This window comes from Mastigoproctus giganteus, chromosome 6 (assembly GCF_048544385.1).
Source record: "Mastigoproctus giganteus isolate SK-2022 chromosome 6, ASM4854438v1, whole genome shotgun sequence".
In the NCBI taxonomy this organism is placed as follows: Eukaryota; Metazoa; Arthropoda; class Arachnida; order Uropygi; family Thelyphonidae; genus Mastigoproctus; species Mastigoproctus giganteus.
In genome coordinates, this window is record NC_143580.1 from 159,541,098 (window position 1) to 159,554,177 (window position 13,080).

Below are 13,080 nucleotides of genomic sequence, written 5' to 3' on the forward strand. Positions count from 1 at the left end.
ATTTTACCATAATAACGTAAAAACCCACAGAATTCCAGTTATCGGTATTTTTGCAAATGCAATAAGATCGAGTTTACTACCCATTTATAATTAGATGCACGAACAGAAAAGCCCAATAACACGAAAAGTGCAAATTGTTTTTATTGTTTTATGGTAGTGACCTCCAGAAAAGTGCTTTAGCAAAATGTGAGCTCACATGCGGTGATAATAGTGAGTTTTTGCCTTAACCCTGTGAAGTTCTTTACAGAAAATTTCATTTTTGCCGTTATCATTGTGCTGACTAAGAGAATAAGTGACAGTGGTACTAGTAAATCTACAAAGAAAAGGAAAGAAATTGATTTGGATCAGAAAATTAAACTAATAAGGATGTATGAAAATGGTCAAACATTAACAAGTATCACACTGAATTCAGATTTGTCAATAATAATATAGTAGCAATATGTTATTAGTCATTCCCGAGTTACGTAAAATTTGACGTAGTAAGAAGTCCTGGAACATATCTCTTACGTATGTTGGGGACTTAAGTATTTTTGGATTAACCAGGATTTGTTTTTTACCATTTATCCCGGAAAATCGAGAGTCTACTGTATATATATATAAAATGCAAATTCCCAACACTTATGTTCAACAAAAATATGTCAGCGATTTATTTTTTAGAATTTATCAAAATTATAAAAATATGACTGACTTGTTTTTTTAAAAAAATACTTTACTTTTGTTTTTTAAGTTATGAGATACGTTCCAGGACTTCTTACGTAAGTCAATTTTTATGTAACTCAGGAATAACTAATAAAATATTGCTACTATATCCCTGATATGCCAAAATTACAAAATAATATCCCCAGAAGAATGAAGAAAAATAATTATATACCATAACAATTAAAAACTTTATCTGGGGACGGCGGTGAATTAGCTGGAGTGGCACATAAGAAAATAAATCATAAAAGGAAGAAAAAATGACTGTTAATGTACAGTAAAAACTGATGTGTAATTTTGTACGCTTTATAAGGACTACTAAGGGAATCGAAACCAAAGTGTACATATTTAAGAAAATTCGTCCAAACCACACAATGAATCAGAGTCTATACACTTCAGATGATTAACTGAAGGTAACTTAAAACGAATCTGAAGCATTAACAAAACACATTAATCACAAGATGATGTAGACTGAGTAGAGGTCAGGGAGGTAGTACATGATATGAACTCTTCGCTCTTCATCTGTTTCGTATGGTTTTCAGCTCTTCATAAATTTCATGATAAGCAGATAAGCAATCTTGAACTTTTCTTTCTATTTTCAAGAAATGTTCGAGAATTTTATGAGATGCTTCTGCAGTTTCCTTTAATTTGAACTACTTCTTGGGTTATTCCAATTCCTCAATGGATTTAGCACTCTCTTGCTCCTCAACTCTTTGCACATTCAACTGGGCTAAGTCTTCTGTTTTTAAATCTTCACCTCATTCATCCGCAAGCTTTTTTACATCTTTATCCTCCAGGACCAGCTGCAGCTCCTGGGCTAAGTTTACAATTTCTTTGATAACAGAAGACATCAGCTCATCTTTGTTGAAGTCTTCGTTGTTAAGCTCAGAATGTTTTAGAAGTTTTTTCCAAACTCCGCTCATACAAGTTATTGTCATATCATTCCAGGCTCTTGAAATGTTGCGTATTCCATCAAGGATGTTAAATGTCTTCCAAAATTGCCACAGATACATCTTCCCTTGCTCCGTTGCATTTACAGTCTCAGAAAATGTTGTCCATATGTAATAAGCTTTGAATGCCCGGATAACTTCCTGATTGATTGGTTGAATCAAAGTCATTATATTTGGAGGGAAGTATACCACCTTGACACTGTCATGCAGATCATCTGGATATTTAGGATGACTGGGACTGTTGTCAAGGAGCATTAATATCTTAAAAGGCACCCAATTTGTAAGCAATATTTTTCAACTTTAGGGACAAACACATTAGGCTACCAGGCCAGCCTGTCTTCGCTGCTCAGAGAACTGTCTGGGGTTTTTGCCAATGATACACAGGAACTTTGCTAGCAGGGATAAGGAGGTGATTATCCCATTGTATAAGGCAATGGTCAGACCACATCTTGAGTACTGCATACAAATCTGTAGGCCTCATTTTAGAAAGGGTGTGGAGCTCTTGGAATGGGTAAAAAGAAGGGTAACAAAACTGGTTAGGGGAACAAAGGGGGTGCTCTTATCAAGAAAGGCTTCAATCTGCAAGTTGAAGCATCTGGAGATTAGGCACCTGTAAGGTGATCTCATTGAGGAGTTTAAGGCTTGGAATGAATTGAGCATGCTCAACACTGATGGGATTTTTCCTCTTTCTCAGATTATACACAAGGGGGGCAAAAATTCAAATGGAGGAAGGATGATTGCAGATTAGATATGCAGAAATTTGCCTTTAGACAGGTTGATTGCTGAAATAGACTGATCTGCTGTTGTGGAAGTGGACAGCTTGAATAAATTCAAGAAAGAACTAAACAAACTATTAGAAGGGATGAAGGTGAAATGAAATTTTTTTTTAATTTTTTTATTTGGCTGATGTACAAGTTTACTTTCTTGCCTCATTTGCCATTATTAATACTAATACTTATCTAAATATTTAGGATGCTAAACTTCTACCATTGCCAACATAAATATTGGACTACCAATATAGTGGAAAGTTTGTAAACAGATCCAGAGAATACCTATAATTATTAAATATTTTCTTTTGTGAGGTTCTGTGGCATATAAATAATATTGTGGTCTTTTATATATCTTACAGAATACTTATATTTCTATTGTAGTGCTATTACTGTAGCACTGGGTATAACATAGCGCTACTGGTAGTTTAGTGCTATAGGACTAATTAAATATTTTTAATTGAAATTATGTCTAGGACTACATAATTTCAATTAAAATGGAAATGACCCAGTGAGGATGCCTTCATTCAGAGGGAAAGGCAAATTGCTGAAGGTGGTTCTCTTAAAAATCAAGGCTTTATTGCATCTACTGGTATGCAGACCTGACTTTAGTTGAACAAAACACAGGGGATGCCTTTGTGTGCTAGGTGCAGAGAGAGAGAGAGAGAGAGAGAGAGAGAGAAAATAAGCATTGTTTCCATGGAAGGAATTAAATAATGGGACTCATCAAGTGCTCAACTGTACAACTTAACAGTGGAGCCTACCCTCATGCATCTGGCTTCACATAGAAATCACTATGCAGAGGAGCAATTTGTCCCGAGGATGCAACTACTCTTGGTGACTCACCTGTAAAGGAAGTGGGATTATTTTATGTAATAAGGATAGGTGGTATAGGACCAGGACATGTCTACCAGAGGCAAGAGCTGATGATATTACTAATTTTTGAGGAGGGGGGGGGATTGAGGAATTATCATCTTTTAGGGCACAATTGTTATTGTTATTTTGGTTTTTAGGAGAATTAGCAATTAAGACCATATTGCTCCGGGGATATGCAGTGGTCATTCCCTAACCTTTCCGCATCCTCCATATTTGGTGGTCACAGGCTCGAACCCGGTCTAATCAAGAAGCGTGTGCTATGCACTGCTGCTCCAGCTCACCTGGCTATGGAGGCGCACATTAGGGGCACAAAAAAGGTGCTGAACATGCGCTATGAGTATATATACATTACAATACACAGTGTTCTCCCCAAGACCTCTCGAATGAGCGTACCGCCCGGTGAATTTAACTGACCGCCCAGCTAAAATTTAAGCAATTCTCGCAGTACCATATAGTACTGATCAAGATTAATATTAATTCAAACATATTAAGCGATCGAGATCAATGCAAGAGGAGCATGTAACGTTAAATTGTGCAATTAATTTTTGCTCTGGTTCGCTTAAGTCACATTTATAAATAACAGAAACTTTTCTAATATTGCGAGTATTACACTTCCCCACCCAGCTACTTCATCATGCCACCCAGCTGGCAAAATTTTCTGGGGAGAACTGCAATACATGTTGGTATACTACCAATATTAAGTATATGCACTCTGAGGCATTATGATTTTGATTTTTGTTTTTTTTTTGGCAAAAAATGTTGAAGGTTATAATGCTCCAGGAATATCTGAGGCTTTAATTAACACATATAAAACTTCAGAAAAAAGCTATGAGTTATGGCTGAATTTGAGTGTTTGGAACTTTGCAAAGACAAACTAGGCACAAGTTTACAAAGAGAGCCTTGTCAATCATTAAGATTTTGCAAGTTTCGAGGAGTAGAATTTTTCTCAGCATGGCCAATCTTGCCAACAGATGCTTAGGACTATCACAGACATTCTCTCAGGTATGCCAAGCTGTGCTTGCTACCTTGGAGTCTAAAACGCTGATGGAACTGATATTTGGGCAACACTCAAGTCAAGTGGACTAAATTTCAGCAAAGTTTGGTCGGTCTGGACAACCAAATCCTCTGCTTGCACCTTTCGCAATGGTGGGACTGCTAATAACCCTGGGTATAACTCCCATATCCAAGTCCTCAAATACAGCACCTACCATACTGGGGATGACCACCCACACTACACAGAAGACTGCTGCCCCTCTGTGTAACCAAGCAATACTAGGCAGTAGATGACTCTCACCAACTGGTGCAATATCACCACTTTACTTATTGGAAGCTTGAAATGGTGGAACCCACGTTTAGTCTCCAGAGCAAAGCTCTAGCAACCCACCATCTCTTCCATCATACAGTACGATTGATGTCTTTTGAGGTTATGATGAACATCATGGCGAGATCCAATCTTCCTTACATTTTAAGGATAGAGCTCTAAAACAGCCAGCCACTAGATAGTCCACCAGACCGAAGCTTTTGGAAAATCTCTAGAAGGCTTTCCAATCAGCTAGTGTATAATCTCGCTGTCTCTACTCTAACTGATAGTGACTGGACAGGGAAAGTCTGAATAGTGTGTATGCGTCAGGCATTGTCGGGGCAACATTACGTTAAGGAGCTGGGTATATTCTTACCATGTGTATGCCGTATCCAAAAATTTCATTACTTCATGCAGCAGGTCCTTGCTAACTTTTCTCAATTCTTATAAATACGTCATGAACTGTCAAAATAACAGAACAAACTAATCTGCTAAAAGATAAATTTGTTTATTTCACAAATATGCGAGGTCCAGGTCCCAGTTCTAATCTCGATGATATCCATTTCCACTCACATGCTGCCAAACCCCATGTACTTTTGTCGAGAGAATCCCAGTTATCTCTTGATTCAAACACCGCTCATCTCAGTTGTCCGAATTATTCATTGTATGATTCCTTTCATTTCAAATGTGGTACTCGTATATACATCCGCTCTGATATTCCCTGTCAGACACAGTAATTTGGAATCTCCTCTTTTCAATCTCTGGCTTAAAATCTCCCTACCAATTTCTGTGAAATTCATCTGTTGTCTCTATCATTCTCCCAACTCCACTAATCACTTAGAACTCTTTGACTTCCTCTCTTTGAAACTTGACTTTCTCCAGTCTAACTTTCCTAGGAGTGCAGTAATTTTCATTAGTGATTTTAATGTTCACAACTCCAGCTGGCTCCATTTTCTAGTCACGCCCAGCTGGTCAAGATGCTGAGGTTTTTGCAATTACTAACGACCTTGCACAAATTGTTCATTTACCTACCAGAATACCAAACAATCCTAATCACACACCAAAGTGGTTGATCTTTTTCTCAAAAAGAAACTTTCTAAGCACACAGTTAAGGTGAGTGGTAATCTAGGTACCTCAGATCACAACTTGGTGTAGTCTCTTCTTCAATGGAGCATTTCTCACATGGCTATTTTCAGCCTTATGTTGTTTGGCATTACAAGAATGTAAAATGGGATGATCTGTGTGAATTCTTTTCTTAGTCAGATTACTGTTTCAAATCTTTTGATATGAACGTTTCCTCAGATCGTGTCAATGAAATTATTCTTGTAAGGATGAAATCCTTTATGCCACACTCCACCTTAAAATCTTATCCTTTATCTAAATCTTGGTTTCCAATAAATGTGCTAAGATAAGATAAGAACATTGCATATCATAATTGGCTTGTATCCAAATCTCCAGGTTCATTTTCTGTCTACACCAAAGCTTGCAACAATTGTGAAGCAGTTATTAATCAGTCCAAACTTTATTTCAAACAGGCTAAGAGTATAAAACTTGCTTCTTGTCCAAAAGGTAGTCCAGCATTCTGGTCTCTTGCCAAAGCTATTGCTCACAACTTTTGCCAATCTCTGTTCCCACCTCTGTCAAAACCAGATGGTTCTATTCTTAAATCCGGACTGTTAGCAGCCTGCTTTTCTTCTAACTCTTGTATTGATGACCTTGGTAAACAATCAATATTCCCAATACACTTCATTCAATGCCTCCTGTGGTCTTCTGTGAAAAAGATTTTGAACAATCTTGATGCTAAGAAAGTTCAAGGTCCTGATAGTATTTATCCACTTGTTCTTAAAACCTGTGCTCCTAAATTTACTCCTGTTCTATGTCACCTTTTTTTCACTTTCTTATTCCAAAGGTGTTTTCCCTTCTAAGTGGAAATGTGCTTATATACAGCCAGTTTCTAAAAAGAGTGACCAATCCCTCTCGTCCAGTTATCGTCCTATTGCACTTACTTCTACCCTTTCTAAAGTAATGGAGAAATCAATTAACCACCAACTCTTAAACTATCTAGAAACCTTCCATCTGATCAGTGATCATCAGTATGGATTCTGTCACTATTAATTCACTGGTGATATTCTGGCTTATGTTACCCGTCTATGGACAAATTGAATGGAAAAGTTTGGTGAAACGCAAGCAGTTTCTCTTGACATTTCAAGGCTGTTAATGTGTTTGGCATAAAGGTCTTATAAATAAGCTTCCATCTTATGGTTTTCCAACTGTTTTTTGTAATTGGGTATCCAGTTTTCTCTCTGACTGCTCACTGTGGATAGTGGTAGGTGGTAGATGTCTTCTAACTTCTCCGCTAATGCTGGTGTTCTACAAAGTTCAGTTTTTTCTCTTATATATTGATGACTTACTTCAATTAACCAGAAATCCTATCCATAGTTTTGCTAATGATAGCACATTACATTCCACCTTCCAGTTTGAGAAACCTTGCCCTACACAAACAGCTTCAACTTCTCGAATATCCATTACCAATACCTAAAATGCTGATCTCCAGGTTATTCTCTAGTGGGACAAAGATAACTTAGTTGATTTCAATCCTTCTAAAACTCAGTCCTGTCTCATAACTAGCAAAAAGAATTCTTCTGCTCCTATGCTTATCTTTGATGACACTATGATTGCTTGGCAAGATCATATATCTCTATTGGGAATTACCCTGACTTCTAATCTCTCTCTCTTGTCATAAACATATTATAAATATTGCTTCCTCTGCATCTAAAAAAAAACTAGGTTCTCTTTCACTCTCAGCATTACTTTTCTTGCAAACAGCTGTTCACTCTGTACAAATCACAAATCTGACCTACCATAGAATACTGTTCCCATATCTGGGGCAGTGCCTATAAACCTCTCTCAGCTTCTAGATTTCATTCAAAAGAGGGCAGTTAGGTTAATTAATGACTCATCTCTAACAGAGTCTTTCTATTCTGTTTTACAGACGTTCTGTTTCTGCTGCATGTCTTTTCTATAGATACTTCCATGGGCACTGTTCTTCTGAATTGGCTTCTATAACACTCTCTCTCTCTCTCTCTTCCAAAGCAGTCTGAACACAGTGTCCCAACTACTCAACATCCTTTTACTGCCCAACTTCAAACTTATAGAACCAACTTTTCTTCTTCCTCATTTATTCACTCAACTTCGGTTTTGTGGAACAACCTTCCTTCATACATATTTCCTGGAAATTACAATCTACAGAAGTTCAAGTCTAATGTCAACAAGTATCTTCTTTCATCTTCTCAACCTTCAACTCATGCACAGTACTAAGTGCTAGAGGTTCTAATACCCCTTGCGTTTGTCTTTTTCATTAAAAAAAAAAAAAAAAAAAAAGTGGGATACACTTTTAGGCCCGTAACCAAGTGGCCAGGAGTGCGAGTGCAGTAGTACACGTTCTTTGAGTGGACCGGGGTTCACGCCTGTGACTGCTAAATACAATTAACATTTGTATTGATTGATTTATTGTAAACTCCACTGACCTGGTGGTCGTGCCAGAATATAAACAAGAATTTGAATAGAAGAGGTGCAAGAATATTTGATGATGCTATTGAGCCAATGTTAGGACTGTCAGTAAACTGTTAGTTTGTTGAGGACAGCCTAAAATTATAAGAGGTAGAATGGATTTTCTTGCGTTGCTTCCGTTATGATATGTATTAGTACAAATAAGACAGGGCGGGGATTACAAGGCTTCAGGAGCTTTGCTGATGCTATCAAGGCTTCCACATGCCTTGATAGCATCAGCAAATATTCTTGCACCCTTTCTATTTAAGTGTATCCCATCCCTGTAGCAGCAGTCTCTTAACAAGTACAGACCAGGCTGAAAAAAATTCTAACCCTTGAGCCTTGCACAATCTTTCCAGGGCCGAATTGATCGACAAGGCTCTCATCATATACTCCCTCCTATCGCGTCTGGGCGGAATTGCAGACACTTTCACATTCAACCCTAACTCGCGACTTTTTTTTTCAACATTTACCTGTACTTGTTGAGTAAATCTGCAGATCTTTACTTTTAATGTCATTAGTTCCAATGTGTACAACAATATCACCTTTTGTGCCCTTAAAAGATGATATCTGCTCTATGTCATCAACTTTTGTCCCTGGCAGACATACCCCGGTCCTGCTCCACCTATCCCTCTTGCAGAGTATATTCCCCATCTCCCGGAGCCTCCGTAGCCAGGTGGGAAGGAGCAGCAGTGTGTAGCACACGCTTCTTGATTAGACCGGGGTTTGAGCCCATCACCACCAAATACGGAGGATACGGAAAGGTCAGGGAATGACCACCGCATATCCCGGAGCAATATGGCCTTAGTTGCTAATGCTCTTAAAAACCAAAAAACAAACGAACAATCCCCATCTCCTTGACAATAGAGTCAACAACAATAACTAGTTCCTTTGGGACCAGCGCATTCTGCCTTGGAGATTGCCTCTGTGTTGCCTGATGCACAGGAGTGAGCTCTGCCATTGAGTTGGGCAGCTGAGAGCTTGATGGGTCCGTCATTAATTTCTTCGAGGACATTTACTCTACACCTCAAGCACTCATAGATGCCCATCAGAAAGCTGAGTTGGCACCTAATTTCTTGGCACTCTAGACACCTAGCACACACAAAGGCTTGGCTCCTTGGCTAGATCATGTCCTGTTTTAGAAATGTCGGCAAATATTTCACATTTTGCACATTTAGCACATTGCAATGTATGACACTAGTCTTGTTACTCAAAATGTTGTTATCCTTTGTATTTTTTTTTAACCCATGAAATGAGGCAGGAAAAAAAAATATATTCTAGTAGCATTTCACTCTTTAACCATTATTATTATTATAGTTATCTTCTCTTCAAAGTCACCTATATTTTCAGGGGCCAAACTGGCTCAAAGGGTTGTGGTGACCCGAGCCAATTTTGATTTTGTGCCTGTGCCCCAATCCTATTTATAATCTGGAAAAAGGTAATTCAGTTCAGAAATTAAATATAAACTTTTTGATAATTTTATCATTTATTTCCTACAGTTTATTATATTAAAATCTTAAAATGAAAATATATTTTAACTTAAATTTAACAAACATTAGCATTAATTATTACATATTCATTAAATTCTCGGCTTCAAATATTAATTTTTCAGGCCTTAACAGCTGAAAATCTTTGGATTGTTTCATCCAGGTCTAAATACTTTGTGATGTTCCATGTTCAACTTTATCAATTGAACATGGATAATTTCAATCGATAAAGTTGCCAAATATCCAACTGTCATTGTGGAATGCAGGTAGGTTTTGATTAACTTAAAATTTCTACTGATATTGGCAGTATCATGAGAATTCTCAGCACTATGAAAAGATTTGCTAATGATGCAATCAACTTATTTGAGCAGATTTGGAAACCTCATTTTAGGAGGACGACATCTCTGCTGGAAAGGGTGCAGAGAAGGCAGCTATTTTCACAAAAATCTCACAATTCATGTGAGATTTTTGGTCAGAATAACTGCTTTCAAAATGGTTTCACAAATATTTTCATTCTTTGAAATCAGAATGTTGGGAATCAGAATGCTAGAGTTGACTTTCTGATTCCATCTATATGTAGAATTTCTAAATCCATATTGGAATTAATCATTTTCCTTCACAATCATCTCCAACCTACCCTTCAATCACTAGATTGCACTACCTAAGAATCTTTGGCAGTAATAATGTTGAAAAAGCAGATCCTAAATTTTCCTTCTCTATCATTCCAAATTTGTCTTGGTGTTCATTATCAAACATTCTATTTTGGGGCAAATTTCTAGATCCTGCACAGTATCTAGAAAAGTTGGGCAGATGGGCTGGGAAGTGGCAACTGGTGGTTTGCTAAAAAGTTGCTAAAAAGAGTACAGAGAAAAGCAACAAGACTGGTGCAGAGAACAAAAGGATCCTCTTACCAAGAAAGGCTTAAAAGTTCTGCAAATTGCAGCATCTAGAGACTAGGAACCTAAGAGGTGATCTGATTGAGGTGTTTAAGGCCTTGATGATTATAGCAGGCTCAGCACTGATGAGTTTCTTCCTCTTGCTCAGATTATGAACCTGAGGAGGTATAAATTCAAAGTGAGGAAAGACAGTTGTAGAAGAGATGTGCGGAAATTTGCCTTTAGCCAGTGGGTAGTTGAATTCCGGAACAAACTTCCATCTATCGTTGTGCTTCCACAAAGTTAACAGCTTAAAGAAATTCAAAGACCTAGACAAAGTTTTGGAGTGAATGGATGGGTGAAATGGGAAGTTTTTTTTTGACTGATTCTGTATAAGCTTGCTTTCTTGCATCATGTGCCTCTACTAATGCTAAATTCTTGTTTGCTCAAATTTAAGTTTCAAATTCAATTGACAATTTTTTTTTTGCAGTGTCTAGAACAATGTTTCCCAAGCTTTTCAGATGCAAACTATTTTTATACTTGAATTAGAAGCAAGGAAGTACAAAACTGATTAAACTAAAGTGCAAATACATTCATAACTACTTTTTTTATGTACTTGTCACACGTGCTATACATTATTTTGTTGTCTGTCCAATCAATGTCAATAGGATGCCCGCCTACTGCAAAAAAAAGCTGCTTCACTATGTGGTGCAGACTACAGGTTCAGGAACAATAGTCTGGGTGCTTAAATTTATCACGTTCTGCAATTTTTATGATATTCGAATTATTCTGAATGCTGAGAGACCTTGAGACTGCAACATATTCAAATTGAGCTCTTGGTGGGTTTTGCTTTTAATGCTTATTTTTCAAAAATTTGTATATAGAATTACTTTTTTAAATTGTTCATTATTTTCTTTGAGCGAGAAATATATATACATTTATTTTATTTATTTTTTTTTTTTCTTTCTCTCGGTTGCTCTTTCGAATTTTGGCGCCTTGAGCCAATGGCACATTGGGCTCACCCCATAAGCACCATGAATACTGAATACCTTTGGATTTCGAAGTAATACTTTCATTAATTTTTTTTGAAGAAAATTTGGTGAAGAAAAAATTTATTCCCACCTTTAAAAATATCCTGCCGGCGCCCATGCTTTGACATACATTGTTTGGAGTTTATTTTAATAGCACAGCGCACCCACTACGATGCAACCCCAATTGCACAAAAAACTTTTCTTTTTTATACCAGCTGGCCTTATGTATTGTGGACAAAAATAAACATACCGCCCGTGTAATGTCGTTTATTTCTTCAGTTTATAATAGCTAGTGAAGTGGCGTGGTGAAATCTAAACAATAATTATGTAAACCAATGAAAAAAAAGCAAGGTAGCTGCAATGGGAAACAATATTTGAGCGCTTCAGGGTGACTTACTTGATGTAGCAAAACACACAGAGAGGGCCATAAGCTGCACAGACACCGTTTACAGCAGAGGACCTCAAAATCACAGATTATATTCAATTTCCAGGAGTTTAGTGTCGAGCATCACGGTCAGCTCGCAAGTCACCGCCAGCTACAACCTATCGTGAATCGTATTCTGACAAAGCAGTTCCGACCTGTCAACGAACCAGAAGACCTTTCGATAATTTTTAAAGTGAAACTTCTTTAGGCGCGCTCCAGGCAGTTTTCAGATGGGACCAACTTGCGTTCTTGGATTGACAAAAAATGCAACGAAAATGCGACCGTTGCCATAAGTAAAGGCATTACAAGCTTTCTGAACAGCCAACTATCGTACTAGTTTAAACTAAATGAAATAAATCAGTAGAGAGGAATAACACAGACTTTAAAATTATATCCAAAATCCTAGCATCCAGACTATAAACACATAGTGGTCAGGCGCGCGGGTGCATAAGTACACGTGCCTTGAGTGACCGGGGTTGAAGCCCGTGACTACTGAATACGGTGCTGTTTCTTGTATTCAATCTATCATGGGAACTCCTCTGACCGTTTGGTCGTCCTGGAGTATAAACAGAAAATTTATTTATTTATTTATAAGAAAAATAATAACTGATGCTCAAACAAGTGGAATTAAGGGTTGAAAAATTGAAGATACAGTACAATAATGCAGGTGAGATGTATATATGAATGCTATAAACAATTGAGAAACCATGCATCCAAATAGGGCTCGATATACAGAAAGCCTTTGACTCAATTAATCAGTCATGACTTCATACACAAAGTCATAGAAGCCGCAGGTTTCGGAATATGTTTCTGTATCCTGGTTTTATCTGTTCTTTTCACACAAGTTGTAGGCATTTCTGTCTGTACTATTCAATGTGTTCAGTTATGGGTGTTATTTCTAGTCTGTCTGTCTAATATGTCCTTGATTTTTATGTGGATTAGCAACATAAATCTATCTGTTTTTATTATAAATTTCATTTCAGCTGAAGTGATTTGGCATTCATCTTGTTTTTTGATGGTCCAGGATTTGCTTCTGCATATGACTATAAGTCTGGCTAGCGTTTTGTATACTTTTATTCTGGCATGTCTCTGCACTTTTATTGGATTAGAAACTTGATTGATTAT

The 13,080-nt window shown here is 37.4% G+C and overlaps 1 protein-coding gene across 4 annotated transcripts in view; it reads right to left on the reverse strand.

The window, feature by feature from the left end:
* Window positions 1–12,132, reverse strand: part of LOC150084697 (abscission/NoCut checkpoint regulator) — a 169,048-nt gene extending 156,916 nt beyond the window's left edge. For 2 of the 4 annotated variants that reach the window (XM_090375432.1, XM_090375433.1), the window contains exon 1: window positions 11,929–12,131. The gene's annotated coding sequence lies outside the window, so the exon portion shown is untranslated. Of the gene's footprint in view, window positions 1–11,622; window positions 11,779–11,928 lie in introns of those variants that run through there. The other 2 variants (XM_090375430.1, XM_090375431.1) reach the window with 2 other exon arrangements.
* Window positions 12,133–13,080: the final 948 nt, after the last annotated feature.